At 40.0% G+C, this 14,591-nt stretch overlaps 1 long non-coding RNA gene across 1 annotated transcript in view; it reads left to right on the top strand.

Moving 5' to 3' along the window:
• Window positions 1-9,176: 9,176 nt before the first annotated feature.
• Window positions 9,177-14,591, top strand: part of LOC148127747 (uncharacterized) — a 64,019-nt gene continuing 58,604 nt past the window's right edge. Inside the window, exon 1 of the long non-coding RNA XR_015741079.1 lies at window positions 9,177-9,471. This is a non-coding gene — a long non-coding RNA (uncharacterized LOC148127747). The remainder of the gene's footprint in view (window positions 9,472-14,591) is intronic.

Genomic DNA, 14,591 nt, shown 5'->3' with positions numbered 1-14,591 from the left:
TTCTAAAGATAAAGAAAGTTGGTATGCAGCAATGAATAAGGAATTGAAATCCTTGAAGGATATGAAAGTATATGAAAATGCGAGATTACCTGTAGATATAAAACCCATTGGCTGCAAATGGATTTTTAAGATAAAAACTGATAAGGATGGAAACATAATCCATAAGGCAAGATTAGTAGCCCAAGGTTTTAGACAAAGTGCCAATGACTATGATGAAGTATTTGCACCTAGTCTTAAAGCAGCAACATTAAGGGCAGCCTTAGTGTGGGCAGCAAGCAAGAAATATATAGTTAACCATCTAGATGTGGAAACTGTTTACTTGCACGCCCCACTAAAACATACTGTATATATGAATAAGCCTATTGGATTGAAAGGTGAAAATAATAATGATTGTTGGTTGTTAAAAAAGAGCCTCTATGGTCTTAAACAATCGGGCTATGAATGGAACCAGTATATTGTAAAGGAATTAAACAATATAGGGTTTAAAGCTGGTTTAGCCGATCCATGTCTGTTTAAAAGGGAGCCAAATGGCAAAATATCATTATTATTATTGTTCACTGATGATATTGCTTTGATTACTGAGACTAATGATGAAGCAAATAAAATAATAGCATCATTAGGAAAGAAAATAAAAATCAAGCAATTAGGGGAGATAAAGAAATATCTAGGTTTGAATATACTGAAAACACAGAAAGGTTTTAAGATATCTCAGGAAGATAAGATATCTAAATTGCTAATAGATTATAAGATGGAACTTTGTAAGCCTGCAAAGACTCCAATGAGTCGGGATATTTGCAAAATGGATACTCAAAGTCCCAAGTTTGATAAGGCAATATATCAATCTTTGATTGGTAGCTTATCATACATTAGCAATTGGTCAAGGCCAGATATAGCTTATACTATTAATCAACTGGCACGGCATAATAATGATCCGCTTCAATGTCATTGGATAGCATTGAAAAGAATTTTAAGATATCTTAAAGGGACATTACACCATGCACTGTATTTAGAACCAAAAGGTGATCTCATACTGAGTGCTTATGCAGATGCTAGTTTTGCATCAGAAAGAGACACAAGAAAGTCGACTTCAGGAACAGCCATAATGCTGGGTAAGACATTAATAGGTTGGAAGTCAATAAGACAACAGCATATAAGTTTGTCTACTATGGAGGCAGAATTCTCCTGTTTATCGTTACTATGTACTGAGTTAATCATGTATAAACAAATGTTGAATGATATGGGTATAACTGTAAATTATCCTATAATTGTACATGAAGATAATCAGGCAGCAATTCAAATGACCACGAATATTGCAGTAAAAACTAGGAGCAAGCATACAGATTTAAGGTACCTAAATGTTAGACAATCTGTACAGAGTAAATTGATACAGCTGGAGTACTGCATGTCGGAGGACAATATAGCTGATAATTTTACTAAAGCCCAAGGTGCCATTAAGCACCTAGAGAGTTGTGAAAAGTATGGGTTTAAATTGTAAAGGTATTATATATTTATATCACCCAAAAGGGGAGAATGTTGGGTATATGGATACACCAACTAGGTTTGGGTGAATAAATATATGAACCTAGGTTTAAGTGTTTGTAGCTTTAAGCACCAAACTGCAATGTAATTAGATAATTAAGGGTGCGGTTGCAAGCAGCAATAAAAGGCAGTGAGAGTAACGTAACACTTCCTGGTTACTGATCCTGCTTGCTGGTCACTGGTCTGCTGGTCACTGGTCTCTCTACTGTCTGCTGCCTGCTGTTTACTCCTGTATGAGATGTCTGCTTGTTGGCTACTGTGCTGAACAAAAGGACTGTTTACTTGGTGAGTTGATATCCTGTGCATACTCAGCGTTGTCTTCGAGAGAAAGGTATCGGAAGGAGAAGATAAAGACATTGTACTGACTAGTTAATGGACTAGGTTACTGGATGAATATATTGGATAATGACATATGGACTGATTGACAATGCTTAAACTCTAAATGAATTAAATAACTATTTAAAACTACAAACAGTGTTTTTGTCTCCAGTGTGTGTATACTCTTGGGCCCAGCCTCTCTCTCATTTGGCTGCCTGGCTTGACTGCTGCTGTGCACTCTGCTTGGGGGTTTGTCCCCAAACACTAACAGCCTGGATTAATTGCTTTGTGGGGGTGCTTTTGGAGGGGGGACATTTTTCTATGGACCACCAAAATTTTCTTGCGGATCACCAGTGGTCTCCAGCCCACTGGTTGGTGACCATTGCCCTATACCATGGGCAAACAAATGGTTATCCAATCTCTTGTTAAAAACTTCCAGTGTTTTTCTTGCCCATGGTGAAATTAATACAGGAGATCTCCTCTATAAAGATAAATAATGAAGTGTCCCAAAGTCCTTTTTTAAAAAATAATCAGCAAATATTGATCAGTCCTCAATCAATAGGTTATTATTTCTGAGAAAAAGCATACATCTGTATTGCTATAAGGTTTTTGTTTCATTTCAGTTTTTGGTTTGGTTACCAAATAAATACATTACACCACCTTTTGCGAGGGGCAAGAAAAACAAAGTGACTAACTTTGATTCAAAAAGCTGTATGAAATTTGGAATAATCTCACTTGATAGATGTATGGAGCTAACAGCAAAGCTAAATGCTTTCTCTTCGCAAAGTTAAATAAACAGATCCAAACTGACAGTGGTAGAGATCAAGTTCTGCTTTAATTTATGATAATTAGTCTAAAATAGGATTAGTATGTCTGAACAGCAAAAATCAGGATGTAAATAGCAGCAAATATCAAGAGATACTCCCTCCCTCTGTGTGCCACCTAGTGGTCATCTAGATCTTTGCAGCCAGGATCCAGTAGCTCTAAAGGGAAATGTTAATTAGATGTAGAATTAAGTATTCAAGTATAATTTATGCACCTTTAAACTTAGCAAAACTAATATATGCTGCAATTTTCTTGGAGCCTTAGACAGGTTGTTAATGTAGAGATGGAGGGAAAATAATGTATTTCTATAATTAAATTTCTAAATCAAGTTAAGTCCTTGTAAATTAAATATAAATAAGATGAACTACAATGAATCAAGTTTTATAAGGTGGCACACAAACTACTTATTAACGGTTGGTGATGTTGATGACAATTACATTAAAATGATACAGCTGTATTAAATCCATAAAGGAAGTCAGAAATAATAAGTCAGTTTCAAAATTATGAGTGGTTGAGGAGCTCTGTCCTCCTATGGACTTTGGCAGAAGACACAATAAGGATTTCTAATTCAAATTGCATTGGGAAGAATCCAGGCACATTCTGTAGCATGCTGCAGTACATAAAATTAAAGTCACCCAGCAACAAAGAAAATGAGACCAAAGGATGGAGGATACGCCTTGGGGTAAAGAACAGTAGAGAGCATTACACCAATTTAAGAGAGAGAAGAAAAGAATAATATCCATTACACTAAAACCATAATACAACCACAAAACAGTTTTCAAAGCCCAGAAAAATATCAAAAGAGTTTTACTTTGTATCAGAGTAATATTAAGATAAATACTGAGAGACATCTTGAGGGTGTAGGTGAGCCACAACTATTCAGTCCCACTGAGACAGATCTTTGACAGCTGTACCTGCTGCCTTATTTTCTAGGGTTGCACACAGAAGGTTTCTGAACATTTTAAATTCTATTCATACCAGAATTTTTTTTAAAAAAATGGCTTTTGCTTGGCTTTCCATCAGAAGTCAATGAGAACTAGTAGGGCTATACTTTTTAAATTCATCGGTCTTTTTAATTTACTGCTTTTCACTGGAGAATCATTGAGCGCTTTCCTTTTTGAAAATAACACAAATACAGAGTATTAAACCCAATTATACAAATCTTGCATACTTAAAATCAGCAACAGCCACCTGAGGTCAGTCATTCACTTTCAGGGAAAATGCAGTGAGAAGCCACTTCCCAAAAGGTTGCCAAGAAAATGGCAGGGATTTGTCCAGGCTATTATCAGGAGGCACTAAGGACTTTCATGCACACACACACACACACACACACACACACACACACACTAACAATGAGAGGATTCCAAAGTGAATATATTGCTCTTGTAGGTTATGAACTATATGTTTAATAAGACTTCCAGCACTGCACACAACCAAGGCAGAGATACCAGTGAAATCTTCAAACTGACAATACTGCCTAGCAGACATTTCAGTAAATTCAAATTGACTTCAGGCATTCTTGGTGCCTCCACTGTCTCAGTCGATTCTCAAGCAGGCAGCATACCCCCAATGTCTAACCTTAGCCCTAGACTTCGGGGAACAGATATACAATTTACCCAAATGTCCTATTAACGCGAATAATACGTTGTTGTTTTTAGATATTAGTTTGTATTGGTATCAGAGGTGGTTTTCAGCAGGTTCTGACCAGTTCTGGAGAAACAGTAGCGGAAATTTTGAGTAGTTCAGAGAACTGGCAAATACCACCTCTGACTGGAGATTTTACAGTATCCTTCCCCTGCCACACCCACCAAGCCACGCCCACAGAACTGGTAGTAAAAGAATCTGAACCAGTGGTGGCTTGGTGAGCATGGCTGGTGGGCGTGGCAGGGGAAGGTTACTGCAAAATCCCATTCCCTCCCCACCCCATTAACCTGCTTTCCAGCTCCGTTCTCCTCTGCAGGACAACCAAAGAAGACCCAGCTGATCAGCTGAGACTCTGGAGGCAGAGAATAGATGGGGGCGGGGCCAACCAGAGGTGGCATTTGCCGGTTCTCCAAACTACTCAAAATTTCTGCTACCAATTCTCCAGAACTGGTCAGAACTTGCTGAATACCACCTCTAATTTGAATCCCACCCAAAACTGAGATATGCTTCTCAGTTTTACATTTCCAGAGAGCTTGCATTGGACCGTACTCGCATTAAAATTTAGCTTTCTAATTTCAGCCTTTACAGATATCTACTTATACATTGATCAGTAAAGCATAGTAAATATAGATAGATTGGTAAAGTTTTGAAAATAATTCTGCAAAGAATATTGGAGTTAATAGACATCAAAACATTGATTGTATTCTCATGTTTTGCATTACTAAGTTATCCTGTTATCCTGTTCCCCCGACAGATAGACAGACAGATAGACAAAGAGACAGATAATGATAGATAGGCAGACAGGTGATAGATGATAAATACATGATAGATAGGTAGGTAGGTAGATGATGAGAGACAGACAGACAGACAGACAGACAGACAGACAGACAGACAGATAGAGATAGGTTGGTTGGTAGATAGATAAATAGATAGATAGATGATAGATAGATAGATAGATTTCAAAGATAGATCACAGAAGAAATGCTTTAAATAAATCACAGAACTCAGTGAACGGATAAATTGCTTCCCACTTGTAAGATGTTACAGTATTAAATTCAATTATACATAAAAAGGAAAAGAAAGAGGAATGAAACTCTGCCCTTGCCTTTTTATTTTCTTATTTGTACTAACAATTCATGACATGCTTCTAGGTAGGTTATCCTCCAAGTGAGGAAACTAGCCTCAGTGCTGCTCCACTCACCTTATTTTTTGTCTTCAGCCTTCTGAAGTTGCCAGTTTGAAGATAGGTCTCCCACAGCTTTATTTAACCTGACTCAAGTGCTTTACAACAGTGCAGACTGCTGAATACAGCAATATAAACAACTGTTCTTGGCACTATTGACAGACAAATCATCACTCTCCAGCATACTCCATACAGCAAAATAATATATTAAAAAAACCCAACCCATTCTCATAATTTCAGGGAACTGGTGACTGTTAGTAAATGCTTTATTCTGACCAGTATATTAATACCATAATATTAATTTCCTGTGCAAGTTTCACATCAGCTCTGGATCACTCACCCTTAGATTCATTATTTAGAGGTGTGTTTTAATCAAGACTACAAGCACAAGAAGTCTAAGGGATGTTATAACTGAACAAGCCCTTGGCAAAATGTTAGAGGAAAGAGGCCAACTCTCTTTAATGCCTGATTAAATGATGTTTCTGATGTTTAGAATCTAGGCCTTCTGAGAACCTGGAAATATAAACCCTCCTTCATGTTGAGATTGCATTTTTAAGAAGAGAACAAAAGAAACGTTTTGGGTTCAATTAAGCCAAGAAGAACCAAACCAGTTGAGTTTCTTGAATCTCCCAGCCCAGATTTCATCCATCTGCTTAATGAACCATCCATTAAATCAAGGTTACATGTGATTTCATGTCTATGTACCAAATGTGTTTGTCACCTTTTAGGAATGCTCTGAAGATCATTTAACAGGAAGCAAGAAATAAAAAAAAAGTTGCAGACTTTTAGCCAGATACTCTGTAATGAGAGTTATGCATGACGTTCAACAGGCCCAGTTGGAGCAATTTCTTCATCTTTCCACCCACATTTGTCACATTACATGCTTCTCTGCTGCTTCTCCAGTTTTCAAGTCTCACCTCTTTCCTTCTTTCAGATAAAACACTTCCCAACTTCCCTGAGCATTTTTCTTCCAGCTATCCCCATCCTAGTTCTCAGAGTGTCCATGGAGGAGTTTAAAAAGTAAGGTAGCACCCACATGGCGGTAAAACTCCCATCCTTTTTCTACAGTACTAGTGGTGGGATTCAAATTTTTTTACTACCGGTTCTGTGGGCATGGCTTATTTGGTAGGTGTGGCTTGGTGGTCATGTGACTGTGGGAGTGGCTTGGTGGTCATGTGGCTGAGTGGGTGTAGCCAACTTATGTCACTCACGTTGAGGGCTGCCTTACCTGGCACCTCCCTTCACAGCCTCAACTTTATAGTTTTGTAAAAATGTTGTTCACCATTTTTTGACTTTATTACCTACATACTACAGGTGTACATGGACCACTGAAAGGAGGAAATGGCTCACATGCTTTACTCAAGAGTGTGATAGGCAACAGGCTTTTAAGGGGCTGCCACGAAGAAAGGGGGACAATGTATTTTCCAAAGAAGCAGAATGCAAACAAGAAGCAATGGATGGAAACTGAACAGAGAGAAGCAACCTAAAACTATGGAGAAACTTCCCGACAGTGAGAACAATTAACCAGTGGAACTGCCTGTCTCCAGAAGTTCTGGGTGCTCAATCACTGGAAGTTTTTAAGAAAAGACTGGACAGCCATTTCTCTGAAATGGTATCAGGTTCACCCCAAGGCCCCTTCTAAGTATTATTCTGACACCTTTCCCAGGATTTCTACTCAGAATTTGGCATCCTCAGTTTTCTTGCCTGAGCTGGAGGTTGGACTAGAAGACCTCCAAGGTCCCTTTCAGCTCTTGTTAAACACATGTGTATTTTATGCTCTGGACTATTGACATTGAATGCATGTAAACCCTAAAAAATATGTGGTAGCCCTGGGCAAAAGAATGGCAGTAGAATCACTCTAGGTGTAAAACAGTGTAAAATATTAACACATGATAAATAATGGAACAATTAAAAATAATAGCACAAAGTTCTCTCTCTCTCTCTCTCTCTCTCTCTCTCTCTCTCTCTCTCTCTCTCTCTCTCTCTCTCTCTCTCTCTCTCTCTCTCTCTCCCTTCCTTCCTATTTCTTTTCTTTCTTTCTCTTTCTTTGTCTTTTTCTGTCTTTCTCTCCCTTCCTTTCTTTTTCTCTCTCTCTCTCACACACCACTCTCTCTTTCCCTATTTTTTTTCTTTTTCTTTCTTTCTTTCTTTCTTTCTTTCTTTCTTTCTTTCTTTCTTTCTTTCTTTCTTTCTTTCTTTTCTCTCTCTCTCTCTCTCTCTCTCTCTCTCTCTCTCTCTCACACACACACACACACACACATCTGTCAGCTGTCATTCCCTCTTGCTGCAGGCACCTTACTCACAAGGGGGAAGTGAATCCAGCATTGGAGAAGTTCTGCAGGTTAACAGACTTGCATTTGCAGCTTCTGCAAACTTCCCCATGGCTGCATTCCCCCCCACCCTTCCCCAGCGTTCTTTCCTTCTTGCTCCAGGCACTTTACTCACAAGGGGAAGCAATACTTCTAGTGTCCATGAAGAATCCATCCTTGGAACAGTTTTGCAGGTTAACAGACCGCTACTCCGCCCACAGTCATGTATTTTCAAGTGGCTGCTTGAAAATGCATGGCTAGGGCAGGGGAGCAGTCCTCCTTTAAACTGGGGTGAGCGAGCATCAGGCAAGTGGGGCAAGCGAGTGAGCGGAAACCAGGCAACCGGGTTGGGGGAATGGCCAGCTAGATGTTGCTACTGGTTCAACGACCCACGCCAAATTCTTGCTACCAGTTCACCCGAGTAGGTGCGAACTGGCTGAATACCACCTCTATACTGTACCATATATGTCTGACTACACACATGAAAAAGTGGGAGTTTGATCCCATATTGCTGGCTGCCATATTGATTTTTATAAACTCCACCATTTTTACCTCAGAACAAAATAAATAAATAAAATGTATGTTTTTCGTTAGCAGAAGAGTTACATACTGATAGCTGACTTGTAATGGGGGGAAATACCACTTTTTGCTTTTTTTTGGGGGGGGGAGAATGGGGGCGGGAGCCTTCTTCCTAGGTTTTTTTTTTTAAGTCTTCTTCACTTCCCCTTTCTGCAATTTGAGATTATAATCAGATTGTTTGTATGGAAATTACAGACTTGTCAATTTGACATCTATATTGGGCAAGCTCCATTAAGCAGATTATTAAGCAGCATATTTGTGAGCTTTGGATAGCAATGTAACAATTAACAAGAGCCAGCATGGGTCTGCGATACAGAAATTCTGCCAAACTAACCTTATCTTCCTCTTAGGAAGAGTTACTATACAAATAGATAAGGAAAATGCCAGGGTCATTAATGAGTTCAGGATATCATAGTTCAAAAAGGACAATGACATATGGGAGCAAGTTCCAAAAAGGACTACAAAGATGTGGAGGGATGTGGAAGCAAGCCCAGTGGAGAGTTTGGCATGTTGATGAAGAATTTTGGTATATTTAACCTATAAAAAGAACCTTTTGAACAAACTTTAAATATCTGGACAGCTGCCACATAGATGAGGGAGGTGGATTTATTTTCTGTTGCTCCAAAGGGCAGGTCCACAATCAATAGGTTAAAACTACAAGGTTAGATTTCAGGGGACACTTTCTGACTGTACAAGCAGCCAGACAGTAGAGTAGGCTACCATATAAAGTGGTAAGTTTTCCTAGGGAAATCTTGAAACAAAAGTTGTATGATCCAAGATGTTATAGTAGGTCCTGCGCTGAACAGAGATGAAGAAGTGACCTCTAAGGTCACTTCAAATTCTAAGGGCTCCTAATAATAGTGCTGAAAAGGCTGAAGGACCAAATAGTCTTCATCTGATATCCACCCAGAGCCATTTCCTGAAGGGAGGGGGACTTGCAGTACCCAGAGCAGCAACTCCCAATTGCTAAACTAAATTTTGCTGTGGTGCACAAGACTGTTTCCCAGGGCCATGAGGGCCATCCTCTTGGAGCGCTTCCCCCATCACTCTGAAGCTCCCCTTCAGGATGGATCAGTAAGTTCTTGCTTTGTTCCCTGGGAAGGGTTCCGTCATGGAGGGCTGTGTCTTTGGGCCAGGCACTTTCTGTCACGCTTCCTGCCTGGCATGAGGTGGCGGGAGGAAGAAGTATGTATTGGGGAAGGCTGCCTGCAGTTCTTGCAGCCAAAGCCGGGAATTCTGGGGTGTCTGCAAACTTGCATTTGTATGAGGTCAGAGCCCCATGGCTCTGCTGGCTGGGAGGACACTTGCCCCATTGACACTGCTCCCCTGCCTGACCTGTGTGTGTGTTGGCAAGTCTTCTCCTTCTTGGGCATTGACACAGAGCATGGACATGTGAGGCATGGGTGAGTCCCTCCTTGTATGCATGGTGTATGCACGGTGCATTATGCCCGAGAAGGAGGAGAAGAGTTGATGAACTTTTCTTCCTTCTTTCACAGCATGAAGACAGCTACCACAGCCTGTCCCTTTAAGATACTTTGATGTGGGGGGTGAGGGGGGGACCATAAAGGGACAGCTAGGCCACAGGAGCTGCCTTCTCAGCAGCTCCGCTGCAAAGGGAAGGGAGGAAGAAAAGTTCGGCAACTCTTCTCCTCCTTCTCAGGTGCACACATGGCGCTGGGAGGATCTTCTGCAAGGAGTCGGCATGTGGGCAAGTCCTTCCAGCACCATGAGATGTGTGTTTGTTCTGTATGTATGAGACCGAGAAGGAGGAGTGAAGCAGCCAGGTTGAATGCTGTTAGCGTGGCTGCAGAGAAGCAGGAAGCAGCTGCCAGCAATGGCCTCATGTGAAGATGTTGGATGCAGGGAGGCTTGACCCCGCTCAGGAGCCGTGAAGCGCTCACTGCCCCTCTGACGCCTGCCAAGTCTCCTCCCAATGCATTTCTCTTATTTTGGGGGAGACTGCGGGATTACCCCACCTCCCTGCCAGCCATCTGGTCTTCTGTACTGGCTCGTCAGATTCCCACCACCCTGTACCAGTTCAGATGTTCCTTCCCCACCAGGGACAGAGAGAAGGAGAGGGAGGGTGAGAGGGAGGGAGGGAAAGAAAGAGAGACAAGATACAGAGAGAGAGAGAGAGAGAGAGAGAGATGAGAGAGAGAAAGAGATGAGAAACAGAGAAAGAAAAAGAAAGTGAGAAAAAAAATGAGAGAGAGCTTTAAGAAAGAGAGAGGGGGAAAGAAAAACAGAGATGAGGGAGAAAGATGAGAGAGGGGGGAAAGAGACACTGAGAGAGAGAGAGATCTGTTTAAAAGAAAATAGAAAAATGGCTCTTTGAATGTTTAAGTTTGCAGATCCCAGGTTAGGCAAACACCATGGTCATTCAGTAAACCTTGTGGTCATTAAGCAAACACTGGTTGTTAAACAAGTCCCTTTTCCCCAATGGGCATTTTTAACCGGAAAGCAGAAGGAATTGTAGGAAACTGGGGAAAAAACAGAAAACCTCAGTCACATGACTGTGTGGGATGTTGTAACTGGTCATAAGAGAGAGTGAGTGAGTGTGTGTGTGTGTGTTTGTGTGTGTGTGTGTGTAGGATTGTCAAAACTCCAAAAACAGATCAAGTAGTGCTCTGGGGAGGTCACTCATAAATTAGAACACTTGCTAAGCAACTGGACATTAAGCGAGGACACTTATATTTGGTTTGCCAGTCTAATGGCCACCTAACCACGCCCACCCCAGTCACATGATCACCTACCCATACCCACCGCAGTCACATGACCACCTAGCCACACCCAGCCAGTCACATGACCACCTAGCCACACCCACACATTAGGCCACATCCACAGAACCAGCTGTTAAGAAATTTGAATCCCACCCCTGCCTTCTTCAATCCTCGAATTTACTTCTATATATACTTTTGTGGGGGAGAGAAGAGGAGACACTATCCCTGTTCCTCTGAGTTGAGCTGAAAAAGCACCAAGTTATCTTTTATGATATCAAGCTCAGGAGCTGGGAGGTAAATGAAGTTCCTTCTTCGACTATTACCAATTCTACAAAGCTGCAGCCACTAAAAATGCAATTTACTATGGTTTCAAGTACATCACAAGTCTGTCAAGCACCACCAACACTATGAGATCAAACAACACAAACTGAAGTTAAAAGATATTCAGGACAAAGTGTTCCTATCAATGAATATGAATACCACAATTCTGAGGGGGAAAGTATACAACAGTGTTTTAATGTTAGCCTCACACAAAAATAACCTTGTCTAAAAGTATTGCATAGACACAACTGACAGTTCCAGCACCCAGCCAATATCCAAAGACATATCCTTGAATAACCTTTAATAAAGTTTATTAAGGAAGCTGCATGCTCTCACACAAAGCATGTATCTCTGATCTTTCTTCACTATAATAGGGAAGAATAGAATAGAATAGCAGAGTTGGGAGGGACCTTGGAGGTCTTCTAGTCCAACCTCCTGCTCAGGCAGGAAACCCTATACTATAATTAAAATATTCTTCCTGTAGGAAACTGGATGAAAGGAAGAACTTAACAGTATTAATCTTCCAAGCAGAAAAAAGCAGAATGGGGATGGGGAAGCAGGCCTCAACTGTCCTTATTCTAGTGCAGTAGTTCTCAACTTTTTCCTCACCACAGACTCCCTTATAGATACATTTTGTGGCCATAGACAGTGCCACAGACCACCAAGACTTAACTCAGGATTTAAATAATAAAATGTATTCAAGCCTTCTTGGACCCCTGTGATGACATCCATGGACCATAGGTTGAGAACCACTGTTCTAATGCATTGAGGATTCTATAGCTGCACTTCCAATATAATTTTCATCCATAGGAACAAGAAATTAGTCAACCTTATTAACATCATGGATATGCAATTGGTAGCAGATTGTCAAGTTCAAAGCAGGCTTATGCTGTTGCAACCATTACCACTTCTCAACTTGCCAAAGAACCAGGGGGGAGGGAAGGGTGAAATGAAATGTAAGCTCCAGATTTCCAGAAGACAAGCCATGAGAACCAAGGACACTTTGACAGGTGTTTGCCAAAACCAGAGACTTTTTCTCATAACAATACAATGACACTCAATTGGACAATGTGAGCTGCACTAATGGGGGTGGGAGAAATCTATCATTATGTGGGTTTGTGCAGCAATTAGGTAGATTTAGTTCATCAGTGCTGAAATGTTGTACTCAATAAAGTTTTGCATTAAGAGATCGGAAGGTGTCAATTGTGCTTGCTTTGGTTGGGTTCATCAGTCAGAATGTTAACACAGACATCATAGTGATTTCAAAAGATTGGATAGAGTTTCTCTGGATAGGGGAACATTGTTTTCCGATTGCAATTTTATTTATACTGGAGCATGATTGTTCTTCCCTAACCTGATTATTTATATTTGAAAGTTATTTTCAAACACAGACATGATGTAGTAGATTAAGAAAGTAGAGTCTTAGTGCAGGGTGTGTTTGAAGGAAAAAAGCATGAAAAGGGAAGTTGGTCACATTTTTTTTCCTTAGCCTAAATTAATTTGATTGATCATTCCTAACTAGATATCTATGTCCTGCAACATGAGACATAAACCTAGAAACTGTTTAAATTACAAACTTTCACTGCTCATTGCATTTATGAAAAAAGACATTTAAAGATTTCTCCTCATGTGTCATATAATAGTACAGAGTGGTAAACCAAGTCTTTCACAGAGAAAGAGATTATACACCAGCAGCAATTAAGTTTCACTGTGTGTGCATTATGATATGGATATTCAGGTAAACTATTGAACGATGCCCAGCTTGAGGCTGCACAGCAAAGATATGGATATTCTTTCCTATCCATCTTTGCCGTGAATACACATTTTTCTTTGTTGTTGACTGGCATTACTGTAGCACAGGCTTTCTTCCTATGCATTGTTAGTAATGGGAGCAACCTACTCACAGCCTTCTTTGGACTTAATGCCATGATTAAGAATTTCATTGTTTATATTCTATAAAATTCTAGTTATAGTATTATATTCTAATAATGAGTGGAAAATTGATTGGGAATTGCCCAGGTTGGTTATAATAAAACACTGAATGTTTTAAATAAATAAAATACAGTTCTTCTGCTTTATCCTGAATCTTCTCCCACCAATCCCCAGCACACCTATAATGTTAGGTGAATGGGATTTTCCCCCTTGATTACATGATATATGACTTGGTGAACATCTTGCATTCTTGTGTCCCTCTCTTGTAATTAAAGAAAGGTGAAATCACCTACTGGGATGGAACTGTATACATACTTTGACGAATTTCAAGCATGATACCATAAGAGATTTATTAGGAATTTGGAATGCATGGTGAAGTGACAAATAGTATTTTGGATAGCCTAATTACACTATTCCCCAAGACTGGGTACATAATTAAAATGGTCCAATCATCAAACCCACATCAATCATTAACAATGACACATTAGTTTTGAGTATAGCTTTTTATGAAAGCTAATTATAGGCATTACAATAATTAAAATCTTTACTTGAAGAAGAAATTATCATAGAGCTTTCTATCAAACAGAACGGGGGAGGGAGGGCTGCAATTTTACAGTCTGTCCCAAAAGAAAATGCTATCATTTTTTAGGAATGTAAATGATCTGAGGTCCCAAATTTTGGGAGCTTGGAAAAAATGGAACCAAATGGGGAAATGTGTTTAATAAAACACTGGAAAGTCTTCTGATCAGCCTTTGCCCTTCAAATATATTGGAAGTCTAGGAGCATACAATGTCTAGGAAAAAACATCTGGAGCTAGTCAGGTTAAGAAGGCTTCTTGAGCACATAAGATTGCCCTCTTAATGAAAACACCTGTCATTCAGCAGCAGTTAAATTGGCAAATGCATAGAGCATAGCTGGTAAACTGCCAGGTACAAAAGCCCACTTATTTAACATAAATAGGACACAAAAATTTCTGTATCCAAATTTCCACTGCATACTGTATGCAGCCCTTTTTTAAGGCATTTAAAAAAAAAAACCTTCCTCCAATGTCTCAAAATACATTAAAATCCTGGTTGCCACACCAGTTCATATATATTTTACAAACAGATGATTAGCAGGAACTGACAGATTTAACAAAAAAAATGTGTTGGGACATTGGTTTGGAAAAAGAGCTGCTCCTTTGTCACTTACACTGTAGATTCATGTCTCAGTATTTACTAG

Source organism: Pseudonaja textilis, chromosome 1 (assembly GCF_049901715.1).
Source record: "Pseudonaja textilis isolate UNSWEBS1 chromosome 1, rPseTex1.2, whole genome shotgun sequence".
Taxonomy (NCBI): Eukaryota; Metazoa; Chordata; class Lepidosauria; order Squamata; family Elapidae; genus Pseudonaja; species Pseudonaja textilis.
This window is presented reverse-complemented; position numbering and strand designations above follow the sequence as displayed.